Genomic DNA, 27,546 nt, shown 5'->3' on the forward strand with positions numbered 1-27,546 from the left:
TACAGAGTTTTCCTGAAGGCTTTCTCTCCCACTGAGACAATGTCAAAATTACAGGGGAGGATGTGATCTAATAAAAATAAGTGGCTTATCTTAGTGTGATCCTGAGGTTTCTGTTCAAATCAAGAAAAAACAAAAAAGTCATCTGTTTCAGTAACTTTTAGAAGCAGGGGTGTGGAGCATATGTATTGGCCTAGAGCAAACTGCATCTTCTAGTAGCAGAAGAAGAGATGAGGTCAGGATTGAGAGCAGCTCAGTCTGTGTTTGGAATGCATTAAAGCCATTCAGCACCTGGCATGTGGATATGGGTGATGTGTATTTCAACAGATTTTTAGATAACAGTTTGAAAATGTTGCTTTTTTGCTCATTACACATGTTAAAAATGGTCATGCCTATTCATTAGTCCTCTTAAAGGTATGTGGAGCATGTGTAGAGAAACCTGAGAATTTGTCATGGAAGAAGATGAACCCTAGCTGAGTGCAGGTGACTCATAAAAGACCTGGCTATCAGCATAGCGAGAAGGATCATAAGGCCTCTGAAGTAAAGTGTGGTTCAGCACCACAGGATGAAAGCTGGTACTTTCAGCAGAGTTTCAGATTTGTTTTTCCTCTTGATCTGAAGAGTCAGACTACAGCTTCTGTTCTCCTTGAAGACTTCCAGTCTTCATTTGGAAACTGCAAGCAAAGATGAAAAGTCTTCCCCCAGGTACTTTGCTCTTCTGGTTAATCACCTTGCAGAGTAGAACTTTGTCCAATGTCACAGATGAATTTGCTTGGCTTGAACCACTGGTGTTTTGCATTTGTTTCTCTGTCGTATTAAACAAATCTGGGGGAGAAAAAAAAAAGTTTTCTCCTTACAAAGGATTTATGTAATGTAATCACATAATCTATTTGTTTTCTTCTGGTAGCCCATACAGCAAAACATTTTGCTGAGCTCTCAGCTCTTCTTCATGCCTCTTTTTGCTTCTTCCCTAGTTCTTAACCAAAGCCTGGAGAAGCAAGCTCATTTCCAATGCAGCTCCCCTCCCCTGTGCTGCAACATGGTACTCAGGGATTGTACACATCCATTCTACTTTCAGCAGAAATGTCTGTACTCTCTTAATTTTGCCTAAATCCAAAATCTTTTCAAGTTCTTTGCTTCCTAGAATATGCACTCAGCTTGTATGTGAAACTTGTACTTGCTATTTTTACGCGTACTGTGTTTTCTTGAGAGGTGTGCATTGCTAAACTGAATTTATTGATGACCAAATTTGTTTTACCCTTCATTAATCTCAGTATGATAAACATATAAGTGTATGTATAAGGAACAAACATTTGTTTCTTCCCTGGAGAGGAAGAAACAACTTTATGGGCTATGTACCCAGAATGAAACCCTGTAGAACTCCACTAGAAACTTCCACACCTGGTCACATATTTTTGTAAGCTCTGCCAGTTAATGAATTTTTAGTCCATTTATTGTGCTTTCATTGATGTAGGGTAAGAGCTGCCATTTTAAGTAGAGTGTCATACAGCGCTATGTCAAGTACTCTGCTGAAGCCGTTATATTTTCACGATTACTATTAGCAATCAATTCTGCGGTCTCAGAGAATGCAATCAGGTTTGTGAGCCAGTGTCTGTCTTCCGTGTAATTGAGTAGACCATCCCTGCTTATGTTCCCATCCTTTCATTCTTTATTGATTGCATTGCATGGATTTGTCATTATCTTGCCATGCACTGAGGGTAATAATTACTGAGGTCAATGCATTCTCCTTTTTAGTGAGTATCAGCACAATGCTCCAGTCTTCTGGCATGTTCCCAATTTTTCTGAAGGGGAATCTCTTCTCAGCATGATCAGAAGAGGTATGAAATTGGATACTGCTGCAGCCCCTATGTCTCATGCATAGCTTGATGCCAAAAGCCTTGATAAGCAAAAAGTAATCATGACATTGATACTATTCTGTCAAATATCCTAGGGTTTGTTGATCCTCGTGCATGCCTTCTCTCCGTAAGTGTTCATTTGACTCTCATGAGTGCCTTATGCCTCTAAACTTCCATTTGACCTTCATGTTCCTGTAAATTTCACACCCTTTAAAACTGTATTTTAGAAGGACAAATACTGTATGCTCTAGCAGTGTGTTTTGCACAACCCCTACCTAACATGTATTGAATTTCTTTGTTGTTGTTAGGAATGCATCCTAATCTCTTTACTTGGACTCTGAAGAGTGACTGAAGCACTGTCTGTATCATTTTACCTGGCTGTAATCTTTAACTGGGATTTAATCAGTTAATCTGACTAGGAGCAGACACAGTTATCAGTGCAAACAGCCATCTGTTCATATCCTTCCTTCTAGCCACTGTACAGAGTAGTCTGAAAGATACAGAGCAGGAGATAGAGTAAGTGAATAAACTGGCCTCCAGAATCATCCTCTGAAGTACCTTATCTGCCTTTCCAGAGAGAAAGGACCAAATCCACATATTGCATTTGTGGAAAGGAGATTTGTAATTAATTTCTTTCTGCTTTGCCTTATTCCGTGCAGTTGGAGCTGATGTATAGTGCCTTTTGCTAACTGGGGAATTTGTATTCTGATGATATGCTTTGTTTGCCATTCCCAAACCTCGCAGGCAGGTGCAGGAATCCATCCTAGGTTCCAAGGTATGGTTAAGCCTTGTCCATGACTATCTCAGTTTTGGAAGACAAAGGATTCTCACTTGCAAAAATTTATTTTAAAAAAGGGACATCTTGTGCCTTTGTTTATTGGATCAATTGCATTGCTAAGCTTAGATCGACACTGAGTCTCTGGAGTTGTGCACCTGTGTGTTGTGTTTGAGGGAGTGCTTTACCCCTCATGGTTTTTAATGACAAATGACCTTGTGTGTATACCTCAGAGTCCAGAACAGCAGTTACATTTGTGGGCAGGAATTTCATTATTGACTGGAATGGGAAGTCAATTAACCACCAGTCTTCAGAATGTGCTCTGTGAACGTGAGGAGGGGGGTCTGATTTCAGTCACACTGGTTGTTTTTTGCCTTTTCTATTTAATTCTGTGATACAGCGTGGGACTTGCTCTGCTGCTCATGAAGGGAAGAAGTGCTTGTGTGACAGGTGCCATGTGAATTTAAAAGAACAAGCTTGTTCTTCACCCTGTTCTGATTTTCCTGTTATTCCAGTCCTAGCTTTAAGACCTTCCACTAAGCACAGACTCAGCAGCGTTGTGGATGTAGAGTTGTGTGGTGATGTCAGATAATTAAAAGCACATCAGAGCCATGAAATGCCATGTGAGCATGCTAAGGGAGGCTCTTGGCCAAATTTCTAGCTGCCCTTAACCTGTAGAACTGCAGCTGCTTCCTGCGGTGCTGATCTCTCTTTGGTCTTGGATCTGTACAGGCCCACTGCTGTTATCACTCGGATGTGCAGCCTGTGGTGGTGGTGGCTCTTCTCTGGCACCACGGTACAGAGCCGGGATGCTCAGACACAGAAGGCACACAATGAAGGGATGCGTGGCAGCAGTGACATGGTGCAAGAAGGGAACTTCTAGTAGGACATGGAAAGGAAAAAAAAAATCTTACCCGCGGGAGTGGCAGAGCACTGGAACCAGTGCCAAAGGTATGATATGTCAATCTGTATTGAAAATCAGATAGACAAGGCCCAGGATCTCAATATCTAATGTGAAGTTAGCACTGTGTGGAAAAGGTGTTTGGTATAGGTGACCTCTGCACATTACTTTCAGACAAAATCTTTTTTTTGAAATGATTCCTCTACAGTTACTAGGACCTATTCCTTGCAATACAACTTGTTCCATGTATGATGGGATTCATTTTTTTTACCACAAGATAGTTCAGAACCAGAAATATCCTTATGTTTCAGTCCTCAAATTTATCTTTTTTTTTTTTTTTTTTTTTTTTTTTGTCCAGACTTTTCATTTTTGTGGCTCCATGTCACTCAGATTCTTAAAGTACCTGGATTCTTGTCCGCTTTCATGGGTCTTGGGTAAGGCCGTGCTCTGGAATAGCGGATCTGGAGCACAAGAAATTAACTGCAATTATTAAAAGAGGTGATTTCAACTCATAGCGCAGTTCTTCACTAATGTAAATCTCTAATTTATTTCAATTTGCAGTAGTTTGGGTTACAAACAGTAAATGTTTCTTTAAGGTAGTGAAGCAACAGCTGTATTTCTGGCTTCCTTACTGGGAGTTAGTGGCTTAGGTAATTGGGTTCGTTGCTATTTGGAGCATAATCAGCAAGTATTCATCCTCTGTACAGCCAGCATATAAAATTTGCAAGAGCTGCACACAGTGCATACTCAATCAATGTAAATCATTTAGCAGCCAGCATAATGGACGTCTGGCTATTGGACTAAAAAATCCACTTGGTAATACAGGCAGATGAGTCATGAACAAATTTTCCATTTATATATAAATGATGATATCCACAAGAGACTGAAAGCTGAACAGACTAGCTTCCCAGCCAGTAGAAGGGAAAATGAAGTACTGAACACTTGAAGTTTTTAGTTTTTGTTTTTGTTTTTTTTTTTGTTTTTTTAATATTTTCAATACATTCCTTCAGTGCCACGATGGCATTTTGCTGCAGTTAGTAATGATGGACAAAACCCAGTTCTAATCACTTGAGGGACAGGGTAATTCTTTTCCTTCCACCAAGGGCTCATGCTGGTGGTCAATGTGTGAACAAATCGCTCTTTAAGGTAAGCTTGGACTTTGGACCAGGTTTTAATGGCTGCAGAATCCTCCCTGCCGGAATCGGAAGCTGGGGAATCTTCTCTGTGCGTGAGGAGCAGAGTGCAGTTGTTGTGGAAGTCAGCCTCAGCTAATAATTCAGCAGAGATTTCCTGGGATTAAGCTATCAGAGTATGGCCCTCATTTAGACCACTGACATCAGAGTAGGAGTGTGTTGGCTGAGTATCAGCAGCTGCAAGGAATGTGGATGATGAGCTTTCTCCTCACTGATGGATGTCAAATCCCTAAACTTTTTCGCTCAGTCGATATGTATTTGAAAGTCAGCAAATGCGATGTGCAGAAGTATAGATTTGAGCACAATTTCTTTCCTTTCTTGAATAGCGTTTGTGAAACAGGATAGGAAATATTGCCCCTCTCCATTGCATGCATCTTCATTTGTTTTTTGATCTGAAAACGTCATAAATCAGCAGGAAATCTTACACTTTCTTATTTGAAATGAGAACTAGCCCTTCTTAAGAAAAGAACTCCTTTCACTGTTAATCATCTTACCTGGATTTTGATTAGATTCCCAAAAAAACTTTATTCTCTTTGTTCTTTCATCCACTTTCTTGTGCTTGTCTTGTTTATACACTTGTGCCACAAATCAAATGGCCAGATCTTTATGAGCATGACCTCTAGGTGGCTTGTTGCAGATGGAAAAGTGCTGTGGGTCAAACTCATTGATTTTTATTGTTTGCCTGGGTTGACTCATGAAGCCGCATTTGGCCCCTCCGGTCTAAAAGAAATGGTTAATTTAGTTAATTTTGGTATGACACCTTGTTTGCAGTTTTTTTTTTTTTTTTTTTTTTTTTTTTTTTTTTTGTGTGTGTGTGTGTGTGTATTTACTTTCTGGCACACTGTGGTAACTTCAAAACAAAAAACATTGTGATCAGCGGTTTTGAGTTATCTTTTAAGAGCCTGGAAAAAAGAAGCTTCTAAAAGTAGATCGGTTTCATTAAGATGAGAGAAGAGGTTCTCTTGCATTTTAAGCTGAATGGAATGACACGTCACACTTGTTTTCAGCCCAGGATCTCCAAGGGCTCTCTCATGATAGTGTTAGTGGGCAATGCTGCTTGGGGAGAGGAATCCTGCTCCCACAGAAAAATGCAGTCATGAAAAGCTGTCTGTATAATACTGCCGCACATGGGTAAAGCACTTTATGGACAAAGACCTGGTTTTGCACACTCACTCACAACTCTCCCTCCAAGTAAAACAAAGGATAGCAATTCCTCATGGGTGTAAGAGGAAGAGGAGGAATAAAAGGATGCGGACTATCCAACAAGGCTGTAATGTTTGGTAAGTAAGAATGTGAGAACCATCTCTAGGCCACAGGTTCTTTTCATACAATTTCTTTCCTTCCTGACTTGCAGATGGATCTCTCTACACATACGTCTATTTCTTTCTTTGTCTTTGTCTTGTGCCTTGAAGCCCTTGTCACAGGTCAGGATGATGTGAAGCTACCTGCTGTAGAGAAACAGGGGAAAAGGTTTTGCCTGAAAGGGCTGACAAGTGATTTGTATGAATGATTCTCAGTAAATTCAGTTGTTCTTCAGTGCTAGTGGAAATAATTTGCCATTTACATGGACAGAGTTGAGGCAACAGTGAGACTAAAATCTGCACTTTGAAAATATTTAAGGCTTGTCCCTGTGACATGAGGTACATCTAGATGCTAAGAAAAGTGATCCTGGTGTATTTTGGGGTACTGGCCTAGGCTGGTTGCGGAAGCAATTCATACTAAGGTGACTGATGTCTTTGCCCTGCCTTGCTTTGTGCTACAGCTTCAAAGCACTGAATGACAACAAACCTGAAAGTTGTCTTAGGGAACTAATGAAATTAAAAAAAAATATTCTACTGAAAATGGAGAAAAATGTCTCTGGTTAGGTAATTGCTAGGTTAACAACCTGGCAATGTTTCCTCATTCCCTTTCTAGGTGTGTACCAAGAAAAAAGGCAAACTTTTTTTTTTTTTTTTTTTCCCAGAAAAGTAATTTTGCAGTAAAACAAACAAATGGATCTGCTCAGGAATTTCTCCCCAAACTTCAATAGTGACAGATAGCATGGAAGTGTAATTGATGAACCATCGTGCAGATGTTTACAGAGCTGTTAAGATTTACGTCTGAAGATTGCTCAACCCTGAAGCTGCAGGGCTCTTGTGAGGAAGAAGCTGACAGGTCAGTGGGAGATAACCTTCTCAATTTCTTTTCCTGTCAGTGTAAGCTGGTTTCAGACCTAAGAATAAACTGCAAATTACCCAGCTGCGGTTCTTGGGTGGTACAGTATTTGATTAAAATAAACTGGGCCCCTTTTTTTTTTTCTACATCTCATTTGTGAGAAGTAACATAGACAAGTCTGAGTGGACTGACAGAGGAACAAAAAAACATTGTGCAATAAATGACACAAATCCTGAGATATACTACTTAAATGTTCATTCAAAAGTTCTGGTGTCGAGCAATTACCATGTTCATGTTGATTAATTCAATGTTTTGAGCCTGTGTTTGAGAATCCTGGCAGCACTGTGAGGGGCTTGGGTCTCTAAAGATCAGAATGGTCAGCATGTGCTTTCAAGTATTGCATGCTACAGCTGAGAGATGTTTATAGCTTTTCTCCTCTGAAGGCAATGAAGGTTTCCAAGGAACAATTGATATGGAACATTTAAAGAACATGTAATAGAGTAAAAGACTGTCTTACTTCCTGTCAATGTGGGAAGAAGTAGCAGCAAAGAAATGAGAATACTGTATTTCTGTAATACTAGTGAGAGATACAGCTGAAAAGGTCTCAGTGTTTTAAAGCAGTCAGCTGCTAAATATGTACTAGCTAAGTAAAGAAAAAGTCTGAGATACGATCTGTGCTGGAGAAGAAAATTAAGCAACTATTAAATTTAACTATAGTACATTTCCGCAAGGTAGGTGTCTTACCTACTAAATCACTGTAATTCTTGACATATAACGTTGTACTGAAGAAAATGATCTGTGATTATAAAGGGGTTTGGAGGCTATAAACATTGTGGGAAGCCAAACTGTTAGGATATATTTTTTTTTTTTCACATGGCTTAACCTGCTACCCTATGGGCCTCCTGTCATTAGAGACTGAGGTAGGCGAGACTCTCACACTGAGCGGATGTCTTGTTCCACCTGAAATGTGCCCTGCTCTTGTACATTCCTCCACTAAGCTATCCTATAGCTCTTTATTTCCAGGCCTTTCCCTTCCTTGGCGAGAGCAAGTTTGTGAAGTTGCTTAAAGGTGGATAGAAAACTTCTCAATGTTTTGAAGTCCATTGCCCCAGAAGATTGTCATGACATGGCCATCTTGTAGCATTTTGTCCCTTCTCTGCTGTTTTTAAAGGTCCTTCAGCCAATATATTAATCAAGTAAACGTTTTGACACCCGGATCAGGTTACAGGATTCATAAATTACCAGACGACGGGTCTAAATCTGTCTGAAAAGGTCACTGAGATCAGTTGTGAAAATGAAGCAAAATATATTACACAGTACAAGCCAAAACAAGATACGATGCAGAGAGACTGAGGCTCTTAATCAGTAAAGAAACTGTACATGGTGCATGTGAGAGGACTTGCTGGAAAAGCAGCAGTGTGTAAATGCTTTTTTCCTTGCCTGCAGTTGGTAACTTTTGACTCAAATCTTTGGGGGCTTGAATGTCCTAGAGAAGAGAAGGTTGTAGGATCTTAATCTTTAGCTTTTTTATGATTGCTTGTAAGTGATGTGTCTTTGCAGGTGCCTCATAATAGCATGCTAGTCTTTTTTATATTGCACAGCTGGTGGGGTGTGGCCAGCTCTACTTATTTTTTGGCCAAATTTGACTAATCAGATTACCTAGGTAATGGACTACCGAATGGAGTTTGTGTTCTGTGTGAACAACAGTGGGTTGCCTTTTGGTGTTCATAACATGTTCTGTTAAATTCAAAGGCAGAAGTTAGAGAAAAATGCAGCAGAAAGCTCAGCAATGAAGCTTCACTGTTGCAGGATTCGCACAGGCAGATAGTTCTGTCTGCATGGACCAGACTACATGCATAGATAACTTTTGGCCTTTTTATAGGCAGTGTTACCCTCTTTAAATTTTCTGTTTCTTTTATTTTGTTTATTGACTGCTAACAATTCCCACTTGTTAAGGAATGCAGATTGCTTGAACCAAGAATTGTCTTGGCTTGTTTTTATGAGATATCTGGCATATGGACTAATTAACAATTAAACTTATAAGTCAAATAGGAAAAATCCTACTGCCATAAAGACATGATGCAAATACTAATAGCTCTTTTTCCAAAAGCAATGTTGTTATCGGCCCTAACAGGGAGTATCTCATTTGGGATAATACCAATATGTTACTCAGGTGTGGCTTCACCAATGCTAAGCAGTGGAGAAGGATCACCTCCCTCAACTTGCTAGTAGCACTCTTCCTAATGCAGCCCAGAATACCATTGGCCTTCTTTGCTGCAAGGGTACACCACTGGTTTATGTTCAACTTGTCCACCATGAGAAGAACAGAGCCCGCCTAAACAGGATGTGTTTTGGGTTGGGAATCTCACAACGAATTCAAAAGAGCCATCAGAGCCTTCGCTTAATGCCCTTTTTGTTGTTTAGTGCTATTGCTGGCAGATCCAGTTTGGAGGATGTTAAGCTGGTAAAGACTCCAGAGAGCGAGAGCAATTTTTTCAATTTAAATCAAGAGAGGTATGCTGCCTATGCCAAGGGAGTTTAAAAAATTACTTGCAACCTTCACCTCAAGCTGACAACAAGCCAACAAGTTGTCAGGACTACTTGCAATCAAACCAAAGGGTTAAATAAAACTTCGCATGTGGATGTGACTTCTAACTCAACATTGTTGTGGATCATATCTTTCCAGTTACTCTGTTATCTGATAGCTATTGCAGGAAGGAATAACTTCAAAACCTTTGTGCCCACTCAGTGAGTATATTGGGCAAGCTTGTGATATATTTTAATCACTAATAAAATAGGCTGTTTTTCTTGTTTTTTTTTTTTTGTTTTTTTTTTTTTTTTCTTTTTTTTTCTGTCCCTAGGACATGGGGGAAAACCTGCAGCTGAATTTTGTGAAAGATGTTCCTCGTGTTCTTCATATGGATGACTGCAGCAGTGATAGTCTCATCAGTGCCACACATCTCCCTCTGATCCTTGTACTGGACTGACTGTAGGTCAGCAAGTCTGCTTTCCTGGATGTATTATTGCAACACGCAAATAGGTGTGTATGATGGAAGTCTAAAGAATGCTGCAAATTAAAGATTTTTGCCTGAGCTGCTAATGCAGATACTTCAGTATGGTAAAATTGTAAACCTGCAGGGGCAAAGAATGTCTTCCTGTCCGAGAGGCTGCAGTAGTCAACAGAACTACAGTGCTTTGAAGAAGAGTAAAATATAGCATGCAGTTTGGCTGCTCCTGCAGCAATGCCACACATGGAATTAGGATTTGATGATAAAGGGGAAGAAGTGGAGAAAGCATTACTGGCTTACTTTTGACCTGACCTAGTTTAGCTACTGATGATGTTGATTAAATAGGAGAAAAATGCATGCAGAAATATTTCTCCCTCTGTGTCTCTCTCTGTAAGTATTGTATAAAATACTAGGTATATTTGCTTAGGCTTTTAAAGATTCTCTACAGCAGTGTCTCCTCTGTGGGCAGGTAGGATTATGCATAAAGAAAGAATTAATCCCTCATTGTGAAACACACAGGCTCAGCATTTACCATGGCTTTGATTTAAGAATGGGATTCAGACTTTGTGGTCGCAGTCAATGAAAGGCAGATTCTTGGCAGAACCTTCTTCCATTCGTTCCTGTGAGTGAAACAGTTAATGTATCAGCCATGCACCACTGCTGGATTAACAATCACACCCCCAAATGCTAATAAGTGTTCTCACTCTTCCTTCCTAAGATTACCCTTAAATCCTATCAAAGGACAAGATGCCTTTTGCTTTGCCTGGCATTAGCACCCTAGTGACCTACAGCCAAAGTCAATAGTCAGTAAAGTAGCTGGATGACATGCTGAAAGAACAGCGTGCCTTAATCAGACCCACTGTTTCGTATAATGGTTGTAGTTTTTCCTGAGGATGCTTCCACTTGTTAGTTTTTTTTCCTTTTTCTTGTTTGTCATCCACCTCAGCCAGCCTGGCCTCATAAACTGAGGATGAACAGAAGGAAGTTTGCCACAATGAATCACTCAATGCTCTGTTGTGGGGTCACACAGGCTGGGGAAGTTGTGCAAAGCTGAAGACTGTGGAGCAGCTGGAATCAAGAAAATGAGGAAAAGGTAAGTTCTTCACATGCTCATTTGTTCTACTAACAAGAAAGAATGAACTTATCTACCTCTTGTCTGCAGGTGAATATGGTCTGTAAAACTGCCTGTTCCTCTTGATTTAAAAGCAGAGAAATGGCACTGGAGACAGGTCATAAATTGATGAGAAAATTCATGCTCTTTGTTCTCCTTGTCTACAATTTCATAGGACAGCTGCTTAAAGTTGGATGTTGGTTGTACAAAATATTAAAACACACTTTTTGGCTTTGCAGTGTTCACTGTTGAAATGGCAGCAAGGACTCCTGACTTTATCTTATAGCTACTTCATTTTTTGTTTGTATATTGGGGGGGGGGGGGGGGAAGGGTAAGATAACACTTCAGTAATCTTGTCTTTCTTTTAGTGAGTAGATTTTTAGAAAGAATTTTTTTAGAAGCCTACAAGATATATATACAATATACTCATAAATTTTGGATATTAAGTTACATGCTTACAATTTCATTATGTTCTACTGCATGGCAGATTCACATTGATGTATCTGTGATACATTTGACTTATAATCTTACAGGTTTTTATGCTAATCTATTGTTAGAGTTAAGGGGTGGCGTGCAGATTTGAAATCTTCTTAGTATATAGACAAAGATAACAGAATGTAATCCAAAAGGTTTAAACAGTGTTTTAGCTTAATCTTGAACACACAACCAATGATACATAATTGCGGTAGTGGCTTTTTTAGGTGCTCCCCAATGAATATGCAACCACAGTACCTTCATGGAGTACTCCTTTCTAAGAGAATCGTCGCAGTTACCTTTTGGAGTGAACTGTTAGAGGGATAAATGGGTAGCATTAAAATCATGGCTCTTGTGTTTAGTTCAAAATAAGACATTGAACTGTTTCATTCAGAACTATTATTTCCTTGAACCACGGAATGAGTTCACCTAAACTTTAATTTATAAAGTTTCTATTTTCTAGAGACTGCAAAAAAAAAAAAAAAAAAAACAAAAACGATGGAGGAGAATATGGGTGGGGAAAGTGAGTAAACACCAGTGGAGCTGAACAAAGAAGAGGGTAGAATCGAGAAGGAGGAGGAAAATTTATTTGGGTTGAATGGAAAAATGTACGTGTAGGGAGAGCTTCTCCTCAAATGTGGTTAATAAAATTTTGCTCACTTTATAAAACACATGGGGGAAAAGCAGTGCAAGTACAATTATGATTACATAGCAGCTGCTTGAGAAATGGTGTAACTATTTTAGATGAAACATGATTAAGATAATGGAAGGGCCTTAGGACTTTCCATTGGTGGTTTCCAGTCCTGCACTAAAGCTACAAAACTTTGTGGTGTTCAGGGGCTTTGATGTTTTTTCCCTCAAAAGCCTAAAACTTCCTAGTATATTTTAAAACAAAAGAAGTTACAAAAAAAAAATTACTTTGCAATGGCGTTTTTAAAAGGAAAAATTACATATGTTGTCTGAACTCTTGCATCTTAACTTCTCATAAGCATGTCAAACTAGTGTGATGTGAGGAAAAGTTGTTCAGAGAACAGTGATCTCTAAGCCTTGATGTTACTAGGAAAATCTGAGTTGTTTTTGTACTTTATCACAGGGTTTTCTGTCACCTTGGGAAAGATTATTCGATCAGAAGGTCTCTCGGATCCTAGGCTTCAACTCTGCACAGGGACATCACAATGAAGAGTCCATGAGGGACAGTCAGGTGTTTCAGTACCGCTCTTATGGGAACCATGTGAGTACCTACAATAGTTACTTCCCTTTCGCCACAACAGACCCTGCTCTGAGGAAGGTGGTTTCATATCTGAACAGATTAGTTGTATTTTGTCACTGTGGGTTGGCCCCAAGGCCAGTGTTCAGTGGGCAACAGGATACCAGGTTTTCACAAAGAACCAAATGTGAAATGCTGAGTCATACTGCTAAAGTGGAGAAAGTTGCAGTGCTTCCATCTTGTGACATACGATGTGTACTCATTACTTGCCTTCATCCTCCTCAGCATAGCCTCAGGACACCAGAATCTTGAGCCATGACTAGGTTTCAGAGGTGCTGAAGTAATGCAAGCACTATTGCTACCAATAACTGGCTTGATTTTGTTTTAATAGCAGTCTTCTCTGCAAAACCACAAACCCAAGGTAATTGCACAAATCAGGGGAATATGGAATTGTTACAATAATTAGACCAGGACAGCAGCTTCAGCCCAGAAAAAACAGCTTTGTATACAACTGTCCTGGAGAAAGCTCAGTCTGTTTCATTAGGACCAAATATTAATATCATAGCCAGCTCCAGAACTGGCTTTTAAAAACTTACGTTACTGACTACTGTTGTCTAAAGAGCTGCACTGCCAGTGCTTGATATTATCTCCTTCTCTTCTCTTGCCCAACTGAGCTGAGACCAGCAGCTCCAAGCTAATTGTGACTGCCCTCTATATCTCCCCTGGCCTGGGAAGTCAGAGGTTGAAAACCTCCTTCCATGCTCTCGAGAGAATGTCCCATCTAATGTGTGCTTGCACACTGATTTATTTGGATAATCATAGGTAAAGGAAAATGTATGCATACCTGACAGATAAAATAGTTTGGGAATAGTAGTTACGTTTTTTTTAATGGCACCTTTGAGTTCTTGAAATTCTCTGTGACTAATGGGTTTCTTATGTCCCAATAACATTTGTTAGCTCTACCTGTAGAAGTTGATTTTCCAGTTTTTCTCATTCAACTCTTAGGGATACTGACCTGACAGCTTTGCTCTGCCAAGTTACAGAAATGCCTGATTTTTGCACCTGCCGCTCCCTTGCCTGGTTATAAACTATGACTGCTATCACACTGCTTTAAGCCATAGCTGGTGACTCCTTACAGGGCTGAGGTTAGGCTTTTGAAGCAAATAAATAAATAAATAAATAAATAATTTAGTGATCCAGGCTGCATCAGTCAGAATTAGAATTCTTTAACTGCAGCTGTTTTAAAGATCAGTGCAAGATTAGTACTGATGAAATGTTTCAGTCCCCAATTTCGTAGAACTCCAAGAGCAGGGTGCATCTACACTGATGTTTTTTTCTGTCTCAAACATCAGTTGAGACAACATCAATTGAGACAACAATTCTTGGGCCTTAATGTTAGTCAGTCCTCGCTATGGGAGGGCAGCAACAGTCTGAATAGATGCTAACTTAAGTGCTGCCCCACTACCCACAGAAACAATTAACTAGTTTGATAGTGATAGCAGCAGAGGAAGGTGATGTAAGACTGAAGAGAAAATAGCTTGAAAGAGAAGCAATGACTAGTCAAAGATACGAAAGGTGAGGAAGGGTGCCTGAGGGAGAGAAGTAAGCAACATGGACGTATTTCTTGTAAAATGTGATGCACTGGATTAAAGAAACCCTAGGAAAGTAATAGTGAGGAAATGTAAAACATGGTCACATGTAGTAAATATGAGTATAGAAGAGAGAGGGCCTGAGAGGAAAAAGAGGCCAAAAAAAAAAAAAGAACATGAAATGAAAGGTCTTTCTGAGCTGACAGAAGAAAGGCCTTAGAGGAGAAAAATGCAAAACTGTAAGGAATTGAGGATTATGACAAGCCTGAGGGAAAACACAAGCCCTGGCAACAAGGGAAAGGGAGCTCTTTGGAAGAAGAAAAAAGTAGGATTTCAAATAAAATGCAAAGTACGTACTCTTAGATTTAACTTTAACTCTTGTTCTTTTGAACGTTGTTGATTAAGTATTACGCTAAAATACTTGCATTTTCTTTTCCTGGGCAGAAAAATCACTGAAATTTAAAGTACTATTTTTTTAAACACCTTTTCTGCAAAAGGTCTCACTTTCATTGTCACCACTGGATAGTATGCTGAACGACCCCCTTAACCTACCACCTAAGGACTTGAAATTTTAGCAGGCCTTGCTTCCACAGTACGGATACTCCTGCAACACATCAGAGAGGAGAGATGCCTCTGATGGCTTAAGCCAGGGTGAATGTATTTCTTGTGACCTGTAGCTGAATTAACACAAGGTTTGGTGTGACCTGCACGTCTGAGTAACGTTCAGTAGCTGCGTGTATTTCAAATTTAGATCAGTGTTGGTCAGCTGCAGTACCACGGTGCAGATGTGCTAGGATTGAACTTTACAGTACAGAGGTAGGAATGATGATGTTAAAATTTATTAAAAACAAAGAAAACGAATCATCACATTTAATGTTCTCAGTAGTTGTTTCTGCTTTTCCATCTCTTGACACAGCTGTGTCTATCGCTAGTCCTGGCTACTGGTAGGAAACTATGCACTAAAAGGAAATGCCCCATTTTAGCAGGGCTGACTATTGAGGGAAACCTGAAAAACCTGAGCTCCTGAAAGACTTCATTCATTTAAATGGAAAACCTAATCAGGGCAGTGTAATTTTTGCTGGCAAAAGCAAGAATACAGTTGGATGAATGATCATTTCATCCTCCAGGACAGTGAAGGTCATAAAAGCAATCCTTTTGAAATGTTTCCCTCTGTTTCTAGCAGAAAAAATTACATTTCCTGTAGAATAGTAGTAGATGTTTTCAGTTAAATGTCCTTAGCGACCAAAATATTAATCTTCAGGTAGTTCAAACCTCTTTGTCTAACTGATTCTAAAAATATTTGTTTGCAACAAAACTTGAAATATAAATTAGTATTATTAAAAATAAAAGCTGCAAAGCTGCATTCTAGTCCTTCATGACTTCAGTAAGCTGTGTGTATTTTACTTTTTTTAAAGTAACTTTTCAGTTGAGTATCTTATCCAAAACTCTATAATGCATCTGATTTATGCAAAGCAGCTTACATATGTGCCAGTGGGGTAAATTCAGCTGTTAGATTCTGAGTTCTTGATCTTCGCAGTATGTGTTTATTTTTGGATCCCCTCTTACAACTTTTATCCCTGTTCTTGAAAGCAGAAAGCCATTATCCACTTTCCCCAATTATCTTGTTTTTAAATTTTTATTTTGAAACACATAAAAATGAAAAGAAACAGAAGGATGAAGGAAAAAAAATGAAGTTGTAAGGTGATTAAAAGAATGTTCTAAGGGTAACAAAGAATGCAAATGAAATAAAATCTATTTACCAAAAATGATATATTTTTTTTCTAGGCTTAAGGTATTCCTAAAAATTTGGAAAAATAAGAATACAACAAAGCAACTTCTATTTGTTCCTGTTCTTTGGAAAATTTTATTACTAGCTTTGAGGGTCAGTGTTGCAAGTTCAACTAAGCTAGAGAAAGTGTTATTTGTTCGTATTTCTGACAAACCACATTTGACAATCTGGAGTACTGCCCTCTTAATAATCCCCTGGTGTTGTTATTCTTGTTGTATTTCTATGCAATAGCTTTTCAATTTATCGTCATGCCAACATATGCCTTTTTGCTCAGAAGTTTTCCACATACAAATTATTCTTGTTACTTTTGTTGAACAAAGAAGCTACATGGTGTATCTTGACTTGTTTGCTCCTATTTACACTTGCTCAGAAAGAGAAACATCTTTGAGATTTACAGTGTTTGACTCTACTACTGCCTTTCTGTGCTCTGATAACATTTTCAGAAATGCTTAATGCCTGCTGTGCTGACAGGATTTTTCAGGGGTCACCACTACCTCTAATATTCAGATTTCTCAGCAGCTCTATCCTGGAGAGGGGGGGGAATAAAAAATAAGGCAATTTAAGAAGGTGTTTTGGACAAAAATAAAGGGTGTCTTATTTCTCAGTTGTCTTCAGTAGTGAAGTACAGCTAGTTCTTATCAGCCACTTTTGTAAATCCTTTTAAAATAAGTAAATAAAAGTCACTGAATAGTTGTTTTGTCTTGAGCTTAATAGTAACAAATGTTCATACCGTGGGACTCCTACCACTAAACACAGTTTTAACATGTACTCTTGCTGGGGCTTGAGATCTGTAACCTACCCAAAGCTCTGTTGTAGCCAGGCACCCATCCTGTTGTGAATGACATAGGTGCTGTAAGTAAGGGGACTACACATAGTATATTACACATATACCTCTGTTTGTCTACAGAGAACCTGACCAGACTGGGAGCGCAGGGCTGTAGCTCTCGGGCTGGAGTAAGGGTGGCAAGCTCCATTTTGTGTGGACATAAGTTAGGATTTGTGCCTCCTGACCAACCTGTACTGTCAGTTGTCTCTAGATCTGATAAATCATGTTCACCCTCTGTGTAGTGGAGGCCTTCAGATCCTTAGTGGCTTCAGCTAAATGTTTGCTCAGCTGTGCCCACTATCTGATGCACTCAGGTTCAAGTTCCCTCTCCTGATCCCAGGTTCAAGCCCCTCCTTTTTGATAGCACACTACCCACCACAGTGCTTTGTTCTTGGTGCTTATTCTGGTGTGTTCTTAGAACTTCCGTGGTCCTTTTGTGAGCTTAATTTTGTGTTCTGCACTCGTCCATACAGGTATCTGTGCAGTATGAGGAGAGTTGGGTCATGACTATCTTCCTGGGTATATTTAAACTCACACCAATCCCTCCTGATATTATGTCCTAAATTTCAAGTCTGCCAGCTAAAAATGTTCAGCCCTTAGGCACTTGGGAATTTTTCTTGATAAGCTGCCGACAGTTTTAGTATCCTCAAGGCCTGTTTTTTGTGGCAGTCGAGGGGGGTTGTTTTTAGGTCCCAGTAACTAAAAGTGTTTTTCTTAGGTTAGGAACAAGAGCTTAAAATGTTTGTAGTTTCACCGGGTGGGAAGCCAGCAGGAACTTCACAGTAGTGGTTAATGTGCTGTCCATAGCTTTCTCAGAAGGGCGGGCAAGAGGAGTATGGATGTTTGCTATAGGCCAAACTGGAGATACCTCAAGTCATGGGTAATGATACTCTCATCTAAAAAGCATACGATGCAGCCTCTTCACTGCATATAAGCTGCAGGTGGAAGAATTGAGCTTATTGCTCAATATTTTTCCTTCTGGCCATTAGCATGAAACTGCTGCTGTCTTTTTAGCCACCATTGCTGTGGGAAATGGTGGTTGGGGCTGGCAATATAGGGAAAAAGAGAAATCTTGTAAATACAGTAATGAAGAATACATTCTTGAAGACTATAGTGGCTATATTATTTGTCAGTCTCTAATATTTCTACAATGGTAGAACAGTCATGGAGATATTGCACATCCCAAAAGATTCATCATGGAAATGCATTCTCTTGTTTGCTGTTATTTTCCACGAAAATTTCAGCCACCCATTCATCAAAAAAGGCACTGGATGAAAAGCGTGCACATAGTCAATAGCTGTTTTTTTTTTTTTTTTTTTTTCACAAGCAACTGACATCTGCAAAATGGGCCACCAAAGAGTTTGGCAAAAGCATGCAGGGATGTGTTCCTCAAAAGTGAGAAATATTTGTGAGTGGTTGTGAATTAGAGAAGAGCAAAATTAACGTCAGCTGGCAAGTAACATTCAGCCAACTCCAACACTGGCACTTAAAATTTCATAGAAGATAAATTCCAGGAAGCACAGAAAATGGTCTGTAGGAGATTTATCTGATGTAAAAGTAATGCACCTCTTTAGTCAGCCTTATGCAGACATGTTGAATAGATTCAGTTCAAACAATCATCAAAAAATACAAAGTCTTATTTTCTGCTGCAGTGAAACCTGGCCATTTGCATGCAAAAGTTCAGTACTTCAAAGACTGGAGCATCAAAAGTCAAGCTCGTTATTACCTAAAGTAATCTAGAGCAGGGTGGTGGTGGGGAGCACAAAACCAAGGACAAAACCAAAAACATCAAAGGTACAGTTACAGCAAGGTGCTTCTTGTCAGTTTGATGTTGAATCTGTGTAACATTGTTTGAACAAGGGGGATGTGATGAGCTGATAAAAACAAGACTCTCACAAAGCAGCTGCTGGCAGATCGAAGGCCAGGCATGGTACTCGAAAGAGATCTGTCATATGCATCAGAAGGAATAAGATGAACTCTCATGTAGACCACTTAAGGGCTCTTCAGACATCTAAATTCAAAGGGCTGAGGTAAAATGTCAAAAATATGTATAGATATTAAAAAAAAAAAAAAAAAAGACAGACCCTCTGTAGCAAGGTGCCTCTCATATAATTATGGATAGCTTGATCCATAGGGATACATAGGCATCCCCTGTGAATAAAAGCCCAAATGTCTATACTGATAGAAAACTGAATAGAAAATAACTTTCTGTGGTGTTACAGCTTCTGTAATTCCTTCAGGTGTGTTACAGAGACTGTAGTGAGGTAACATTTAAATAGAATAAAATAAATACACAGATCTTGGAAGCTAGAATGCTTTTATCATGCTGAATGTTCAGCACTGTGTAAGCACAGTGCAAAAATCTACATATCACAGAAAGGGCTGCTGTTTCTTCTCTGAATGTTTCATTGCTTGGTGAAGTTAATTGTACACAAGCTCAGCATGATGTTCCTTAGCTGCTTCCTTTCAAGCTGAGGGAAAACACTTGATAAAGGACAAAAAGGGTGTTTTTCAGTGGACCAGTCAAAGTGAAACCAGTTTTAATTGGAAAATGCGGATGCATTACTTCTTATTTAGTCATCTTGCCTGCCAAATTTGCGCCTTCTGTCTCCAGCCATTTCAGCACAAGTATATTTTATGTTCTTTGTGTGTGTGTATTTAGAAATGGTAAAGTTTGTTTATTTTTCATACTGCAAAGTTACTGAATTGCTCTTGCTTACATTTTATTTTTGTCTTTTTTAAGACCAGATGGAAATTCACATTGTGAAATGTGAGTTTCAAAACTCCGTATAACTGATCCTGTGGTATTATCAGAAGATAAGGAGAGATATAAGGAACTTTGAGTAGAACGTTTCACGTTGCATCATAGTTAATGAAATTGCTACCTTTCAGTGTTATTTATCTACAGGGAGAACTCTTTCTATTAGGAATTTTGGCTGGATTTTTGGACATCCAGGCTGTTATCCCAGGGTAGTATTCTGTTAGTAGCTTCCAGTGGCTCATTTCTCTTTATTTACTGGAAGGTACCTTACCTACACTTGTGCTACTGTGTCTGGCTTCAAACCTGGAACTGGTAAATTGTCCATTTAAAAATTGGACATTGGACAAAATTTTAATTTAAAAATTAAACAAAATATGTTGACTTTCAGTAGTGCCAATTCACTTTGCAGCTCTGTTTCGGAGTGCAGTCACACAACTAGTTGGATTGTGCAGGGTATTAACTTCTGCCAGGGGACTGCTTGTGAGGAGCAGAGCTAGAAACCTATGAAACGAGGTACCCTTTTGAAGGAACAATGACAAGGAATGACAGCCTGAAAATTGAGAATCTCTTTAGAATTAAAAGAGCAGTATTCTTGCAGTTCTTGCAGACTTCTCCAAGTGTTTTCTACTACTGCAATGAAGGAGCTAGCCTGTGTTATAAATACTTCCAAGGTCCACGTTTTCCTAGAAGTATGCTTCAGATCTATGCATTTTCATGCTCTGCGTGTCATGAAGGAGTTGATCAGGTTATATACCATGCGCTTTTTCTTTTTTTAAAAAAATAATAATATATTTTTTTGTTTTTGTTAGGCACAGCAGAAGAAAAGATACAGAAATAGATGGGTTTTATTATTTTAGCATTTGGTCCAAAGACCTTTTAAAGGTAGTAAAAAGTCACAACTTACTTCAGTGAACGTTGAATTAAGCCCTAAAGCAGGAACTCGTGTTCAGTGGTACAGTCATTGAAATACTCTAATGGAGTTGATAGAAAAGCTTTTGCAAAGGGTTCCAATCATAGTATGGCTCGACCTGGTTCCTTATTCTAGGTCCCTTAGCAGCATGAATGCTTTCATCTCTCTGCTTAGCTTTGCAATAGCCTGAAGCATCATAAATTCCCTCACCCCTATGTGCTTTGTAGTGTATATTTTTTGACAAACTGCCTGGAAGAGACATACTTCAGCTAGCACTGAAGTCTATCTAAATAGGAATGTTTTGTGGTTCTTTTGTTGCTGTTGTTCTTGTTTTGTGTGGGAGGATGATATGTTTTGTTGATTTAATACATTTCTGCAATTTTAGAGACTTCTTAGTGGTGCATTTGGTGTTTGAAAACAGCTGGATTCTTTTATCTCAAAAGTTTCCAAATGGGATTTATTCCACAAACCCTTTGGCATTTTCCAGAATATGCTGCCAACCCTGATTTTTTTTTTTTTAAATATCTCAGTAGTGTTTTTTTTTTTCTTGTGCTGTCATCTTGTTTTCCAGGTAATTTTGGTATAGAATAAAAGCTTGAAAGCATATGCACAAAGCGAACAGTTTTAAGTTTTATCGCATTTCAGAAAGGAGCTCATCGTTTCGAAGAAAAATGGGGTAAGAGACAAAGGCATATCAAGACTCAGACCTGCCAGGCATTTAGGATCAAATGTAGATCATCAGTTTCATGCTGTGGCATGCAGAGAAATCTCAGAATTTGCTTGTAGCCTGTAATCGAGCACATGGAAATAATTTCTGTGAAAATGAAAAATCATGAAATATTGCATTGCCCATGCAGTGAACAATGCCATTCTGTGGATCAGTTTTCTATGCAAATGGTTTTTATTTTGTTTGGATTCATCTTTTCAGTAGGGGTCTAATTCCTACTTCCCTGTGAATAGGGATCCTCACTCTGAGCACTTGGAATGTCACTACAAATCTTCCCTTTCAGTACTGTAAATGTACTGGAAAAAAAAAAATAACTACAGCACATGAATCCCATGTATAACCTTTCAGATCTTTGCTTTTTTCTTTGGATGTTTGTGTCAGGAAAGAATAGTGATGATAAAGAAGCTAACAACGCTCCCTAAAGAGGGGAAGCACATGAAACTGCTGCTTGCATTGCAGTCTTGTCATATACTGGACTTGTGGTTGATGACTGCTTTTTCAGAGATAGAAGAGTATCTTGTCAGTGCCTTAATGCTGGGCAAGAAGCAGAAGCTTTCAATACTGCTTTTCTCTTCTGATGGGGTTTAGGAATATATGTGTATGAATCAGAGTCTCACTTTGTCCTGCCTGGCCTAGATGGAGTAGTGTGATATGAATCACTGAAGATGTCTGGGTGATAACCAAGGTCCTGGTGTTTTCCCCATAGTTACCATGCGTGCTGGGGTATCTCCAGCCGCTGTTAATCAGTGGTGATGACTTTTCATCCACAGTGACACTCTGCACTGCCAGCTTCCCAGTCAGGCAAAGCAGCTTAGAAAAAGGAGGCCCTTCTCACTTTTTCTTTATTCTGTATGACACCTTATGATGGGGCATCTGAACCCTGAAAAGTGGTCCAATCCCCATGTCTTAATGATCATCCACACCCACCACAGCAAAACGTTTTATTTATTGCCAGCTAACCTAAAATCCCCTATAAGATAAAAGTAGAGGAATAATTTACTTAGTAAGACAAATATAGACAATGAACTTAGTAGGTGCAGAGGCAAGCCAAAAGAAATAAAAGCAACCCTTTATATCTACCTATTTTAGCTTAGTTTCAGCTAGTAAGCAGAATATTTTGGTTCTTTGTGGTTGGGATCCAGTTCAAAAACAAAAAAGCACATCTCTGGATTTAAATATCACTGAAGACAATGTTAAGGGCTTATCTGTATCTGATAGCTACCTAAATTCTTCTTGGAATTCTGTTCAGATTCAGGCACTCCCTCTTTCTTTGTCTTCATGTTTCCATTTAATTCAACAGTTTCTCAGAGGTCAATTTTAATATTTCTCATACAGGACTAGTGACATCTCACCTTACTGTAAAAATGCTGGTGTATTTCGGGTGTTAGCTAGTCATCTCCTTCCCAGAGAGCACACAGGCTAGTTGCTTTATGTGACTACAAACGAATCATAAGTCCAATGCAAGCTAAACATTCTTTCAGCTGGTTGATGCTCAAACCTCAGTAACGTAGCTTTTCATAAAGGCATATCCTTATAAACTAACGCTGTGAATACTGGGTACAGACATGTAAAAGATCAGAAGTTCAGTGCATCACCAGTTCTTGGGGCTTATCATGTCAATAACCAGTGTCTTTGGTGAGACACTGGATTTGAGATCAGAGATCCCCAGGCCTTGAGAGACACCATCACAAGTTATTTTCTGAACCAGTAGACAAAAAGGGATGGAGAGAATTCACTTCTTTGATCAAATTTTAGGTGCTGTGTATAAACACAGAAGCACTGTTATTAATACCAGAGTTATTGCTTTATTTAGACATACCTGGGATAAAAGTAGGTTGTACATAGTCAAGGGAGTTGGGGCATTGCTTTCATTGCTGCTAAGGAGTAGGGATTATAGAAAGCTCTTCTGATAAAACATGTTTTTTTTAATTTACTCAGTAGTCAAGCGTTCTGTCCATCCAGCTGGTATAAAAGTTAAACCCCTGGTTGTGTCCAGTGTGAAGGGGTTGGCTACCACAGTACTATGGTATGTGATGGTCCTTTACAGAGAGCATGTAGATGAGAGGTCAAAATGAAATGTGCCTGTCAAGGCTGTTGATTTTTCCTTTGTAATAGCTTGCTTAATATTACAGGTGAGCACTAAAAATTTATTTGAATTAATGGCTTTACTCTATCATCATATATAATTTCAGTTACACCAGAGGAACTGCAAGTTAGTGGAACTGTGCTAATGGGAGAAGAAAATGAAAGATAACACCTATCTTTAGCCTGTCTGTATACATATGCTGTTTCCCAATTTCTTTGCATATGTACATACATAAATTGAGAGATTCTTAAAAACTGTACACAGCAAAGTATAATTAATAGGGAAAAGAGTCATAAGAAAAAACTTGAACTTCACCAATTAGTCATTGTTTATGTATTTTTTTTCTGTTTGCAGAGGGAAAATAACTTTTTTTTTAAATATTATCCTCCAGACTATAGACCCAGTTCTCAGATATTGTGGATGAAAGCCTAGCTCCACTGAGGCCTGCAGCAAATTAACTTCAATGAAACCAAGATTTTGCCCTGAATTTATAAAGTGGTGAAGTACTACTAAACCACACATGCCATAATGCACACCCTAAATGCCAGTGGTTTCTTTTCAGGGATTGGCAAGAATGCTGTTGCCAGATCATGGCATACTCAAACAATGTTTCTGTTGTCAGATATCCAACAGAACCTTTGTTGGCATGCAGAAAAATGTTATTAAATGCTCCACCCCCAAAATGGTTCTTAATATCATATGGACGGTGTACGTTTTTACATGTTACTTTGGGGTTTAGATATATGTGCCTGTTTGCAATGCTTTGGAATTTGTCTTTTGTGAATACTTGAAATTCATCTGCAATTGCCTAAAAATGTCAGTTTTGTGTGTTAGCATGGTTTCAAAATATCATTATTTTGTATATGAGCATAGTGTAGGATAACCAACCTCAGAAGACCTTTTATGAACTTTTCCAATGTGTTTTTGGCTTGTTGCAGAACTTCATCTAGGCATAGAAGTGGAAGAATTCTTGGTGCTAAGACTTCGACATTTACCTATAATTCTGTATGACACCTCCCAAAGAACTGTGTTTTATATAGATTACTATGCATTTCAGAAAGTGGTACCGTCCATCACTTATGAACTGATCTCGAAATAAACTACTCACTGAAAATTAAGGAGTCTGTAGCCAATACCAGCTTTGATCCGTACTGATTTGCCTGAGAACTGAGCACTATTGCAGTTGTACAGACTGGAAATGATACATGTAGAGGAGACATGGAGCTGTGATAGTGGAGCTGCTTCCAAACAATTTAGTAAGACGTAAGAAGTAAATGTATTGAAGTAAAACATATGGAGTACAGTGCTGTAGCTGACACACTTAAGACTTACCTTTTTTTTTTTTTCTTGAGTATAATGTAATTGTCCAAAATTATAGGACTTCTTATGGGTATGTTCAAATCAAATTGCTTTTTGTAAAGGACTCGGCTCATTGACTACACTGGACATCTCGTGCCTCCGTGTTTAAATGGATTTTTGTTTCGTTCACTGAATTAAAGAAGGTTACTTAACTGCAGTGACTTAATACAGAAGGAAGACACTTTAAAGGTGTAGTTCTCCTTACAGTCAAAAGATGGTAGTACAATTTCTATTCCAAGCAGCCCAGCAACAGAGAGCAATTGCTATGCATCCATTGTCTGCATTTATAGAAAGGGCTTTGGCAACAAAAGAAGGGTGAAAATCCATAGTTGGGATCATAACAACCAATTGTTTGGCAGGCAGTGGTTATGACCTTGATCTTCTTTGTTAGTCAGTAATTCTGAATGTGGTCATGATTGCCAGATTTCATTGGCTCTAGCACAGTTTTGGAGTTGTTCAGAATGGACGTGTGTAGTAAATGCTTTGATGAAAGATTTAGGGGGCTGAGAGAGTATGAAATGAAAATGTCCTTCTCACCATCTCTGATGCTTTCAGTGAAGTCTAAAATCCGCAACTGATGTAATTAAAGCAGTAAGTTTAATTAACTACTAATACTAACTACTGACTAGTATAATGTTAATCTCAAATTATTTTATGGTGTGGTGCAAGTTGTTCATTGCAAGAAAATGATGAAAATGATGCTTTTGTGGAAAACAGTGCTAGAGTTTCCTTAAATAAAATAGGAGAGAAATCACTATGCATTAACTGCCCAAACAGATTCAAGACAGGCTGTTAACTGAGATCTGTGGGCTCTTGCTGTTTCATTTGTTTTGTGGGAATAAAACCAAATAAGATGCTGATACTAAAGAAAAGGAACTATTTATCTGCTTTACTTGGTAGTCAACAATGAGATTAAAATCCCATTTTCTCTATAATGAGTCTTGTTAAAGCAATTAGTTGCTTGAGTATACTGCTGATTGTAGCAGTACCTGGAAAACTTATTTCACACAAAGGATGCATGATGTTCTTCAGCAAAGTAGAATCATCTAGGATCTGATTTTCCTAGCACAGTTACCGAAATGCCTGTGATACTGCATCTGAGCTGAGAAAGCAGGAACATGGCTGTACTCCATGAGTGCAAGAATTGTGGTTGAATGCTTGCGTCCTTGAATCATATAGAATGCCTCTGTACACCCTGAGATGCTATTGTGAATCGGCTTAGAAATAAGACTAATAACTTGAGATCCTGAATTACAGGTGCAATGCTTTTAGGTGCTCAGTATCTACTTGAAGAATCCCAGCTCTGCACTGCGGTGCCTCTAAAGATTGTGTTTAGTTCTAACAGGCTAAGCGTGCGAACGAGAATTAGGCACCCTGTGGGGTCAGTAAAGAGCTTTTAGGCTCAGCATAGAAATACCCAATAGAAAACAGTGAGCACAGGGCTTTGTCCAAATTTTCTTGCTTTCAGGATCAAAGGTGTGATTTAAAGCCACCCATTAACACATTTTTTCTACCCAGGATTTCCTTGTGGATGCCGTCTATTGCAGCAGGACTGTATTCAGAGGAGGCAAAGCAAGTAGTGGTATTTTCTCAATTCTCAGGCTTCAGATTGAAGGGTACAATGAGTTATACTGCTGAAAAAGCTGTGATGGGTGTGAGAGCATTATTCTGTAAAACCATGAATTGTTTTCTCTTCTGTGATTTCAGTCTCAGCCTGGGAGCAGGAGGGAGTCTGCAACTCCTAGAGTTAAAGGATTACTTCCAGGCACTGGGATTATCTGAGATCTGTCTAAATCAATCTGGTATCTATGGAAAATGATAGCAGGAAGAGACTCACTTTTGATTCTTTCTCACCAAGCCAGAGTGCTCTCACTTCCAGAAATGAAGGAACTCTGTGCATTGAAAAGAACTACTGCAAAATCCAAGGGAGAGAAATGATACTGCTAACACATCACTGCAGCTTTTTCCTCCCTCTTCCAACAATCTTCATCTGAATCTGCCATGATTTCTGCAGCATTCTAGGTCTCTCTAGGAATTCATTTTTGCAAGCATGACATAGTGTGTGTTTCATAAATTATAAGTAATCCCCTCAAATAGCTGATTTGGACTGGAGTGCTGGAAAAGGTTACTAACCAGTGTTTTGAATAAGTGCTTTCATCATTTCCATTCCACTTGGAACCCCACACACCCAGAAAGCTACTCAATTCATTTTAAATTTGAGGTAAAGCCATAAAGAGGTTTAAATAGCTGAATGTGTTAGTCACATTGGAATATAATTTTCCCAGAGGGTAATTTTGGTTTGTGTGTTTCAACTTATTTCCTTGTATTTAACAAACATAAAGACGTTCCAAGTAAGCAGTGCAGTTTGTGGAAAGCTGCCTTTGGATGTCCCTGGAGTCTTAGAGGCATCCATTTCAGGTCAGAACTACTAGGGCACAAACGGGCACAGCAAGCAACAAAGTGTCTCCGTGCTGAGTTGAAGCAGAAGAGCTAAAGGTAATTTTTTTTTTTAATTATTCTTTGTTTAGCTCCCTGGGCTGAAAGGGCTAAGCAGAGAGATCATAAGTGCTGGTTATGGTGATGGCATTGAGTAATTCCTGTGTTTTGCAGTTAGAGGTACTAAAATGCAGGGAGAATGTGGAAGGTAGACAAGGAAAAGACCAAATTGTGACAGCAATGGCTCATTTGTTTTCCAAATAACTGTTTGACTTCCTTTTTACATATTCCCCTGTGTATACCAATACCTCAGTTCCACCTGCTGTCTTGTAGTAGCAGTAAGCACACCAAACAATCTAACGATAAAGGCATCCTGCAAACAGGATG

At 39.0% G+C, this 27,546-nt stretch overlaps 1 protein-coding gene and 1 long non-coding RNA gene across 2 annotated transcripts in view; both read left to right on the top strand.

Moving 5' to 3' along the window:
• MND1 (meiotic nuclear divisions 1) overlaps positions 1-27,546 on the top strand; it is a 213,689-nt gene that overhangs the window by 49,334 nt on the left and 136,809 nt on the right. The window lies entirely within an intron of this gene.
• LOC137855251 (uncharacterized) lies at positions 6,692-13,747 on the top strand. The gene is made up of 4 exons (XR_011095638.1): positions 6,692-6,876; positions 9,738-9,916; positions 10,831-10,977; positions 12,563-13,747. It is a non-coding gene; the product is annotated as an uncharacterized lncRNA (long non-coding RNA).

This window comes from Anas acuta, chromosome 4, assembly GCF_963932015.1.
Source record: "Anas acuta chromosome 4, bAnaAcu1.1, whole genome shotgun sequence".
NCBI lineage: Eukaryota > Metazoa > Chordata > Aves > Anseriformes > Anatidae > Anas > Anas acuta.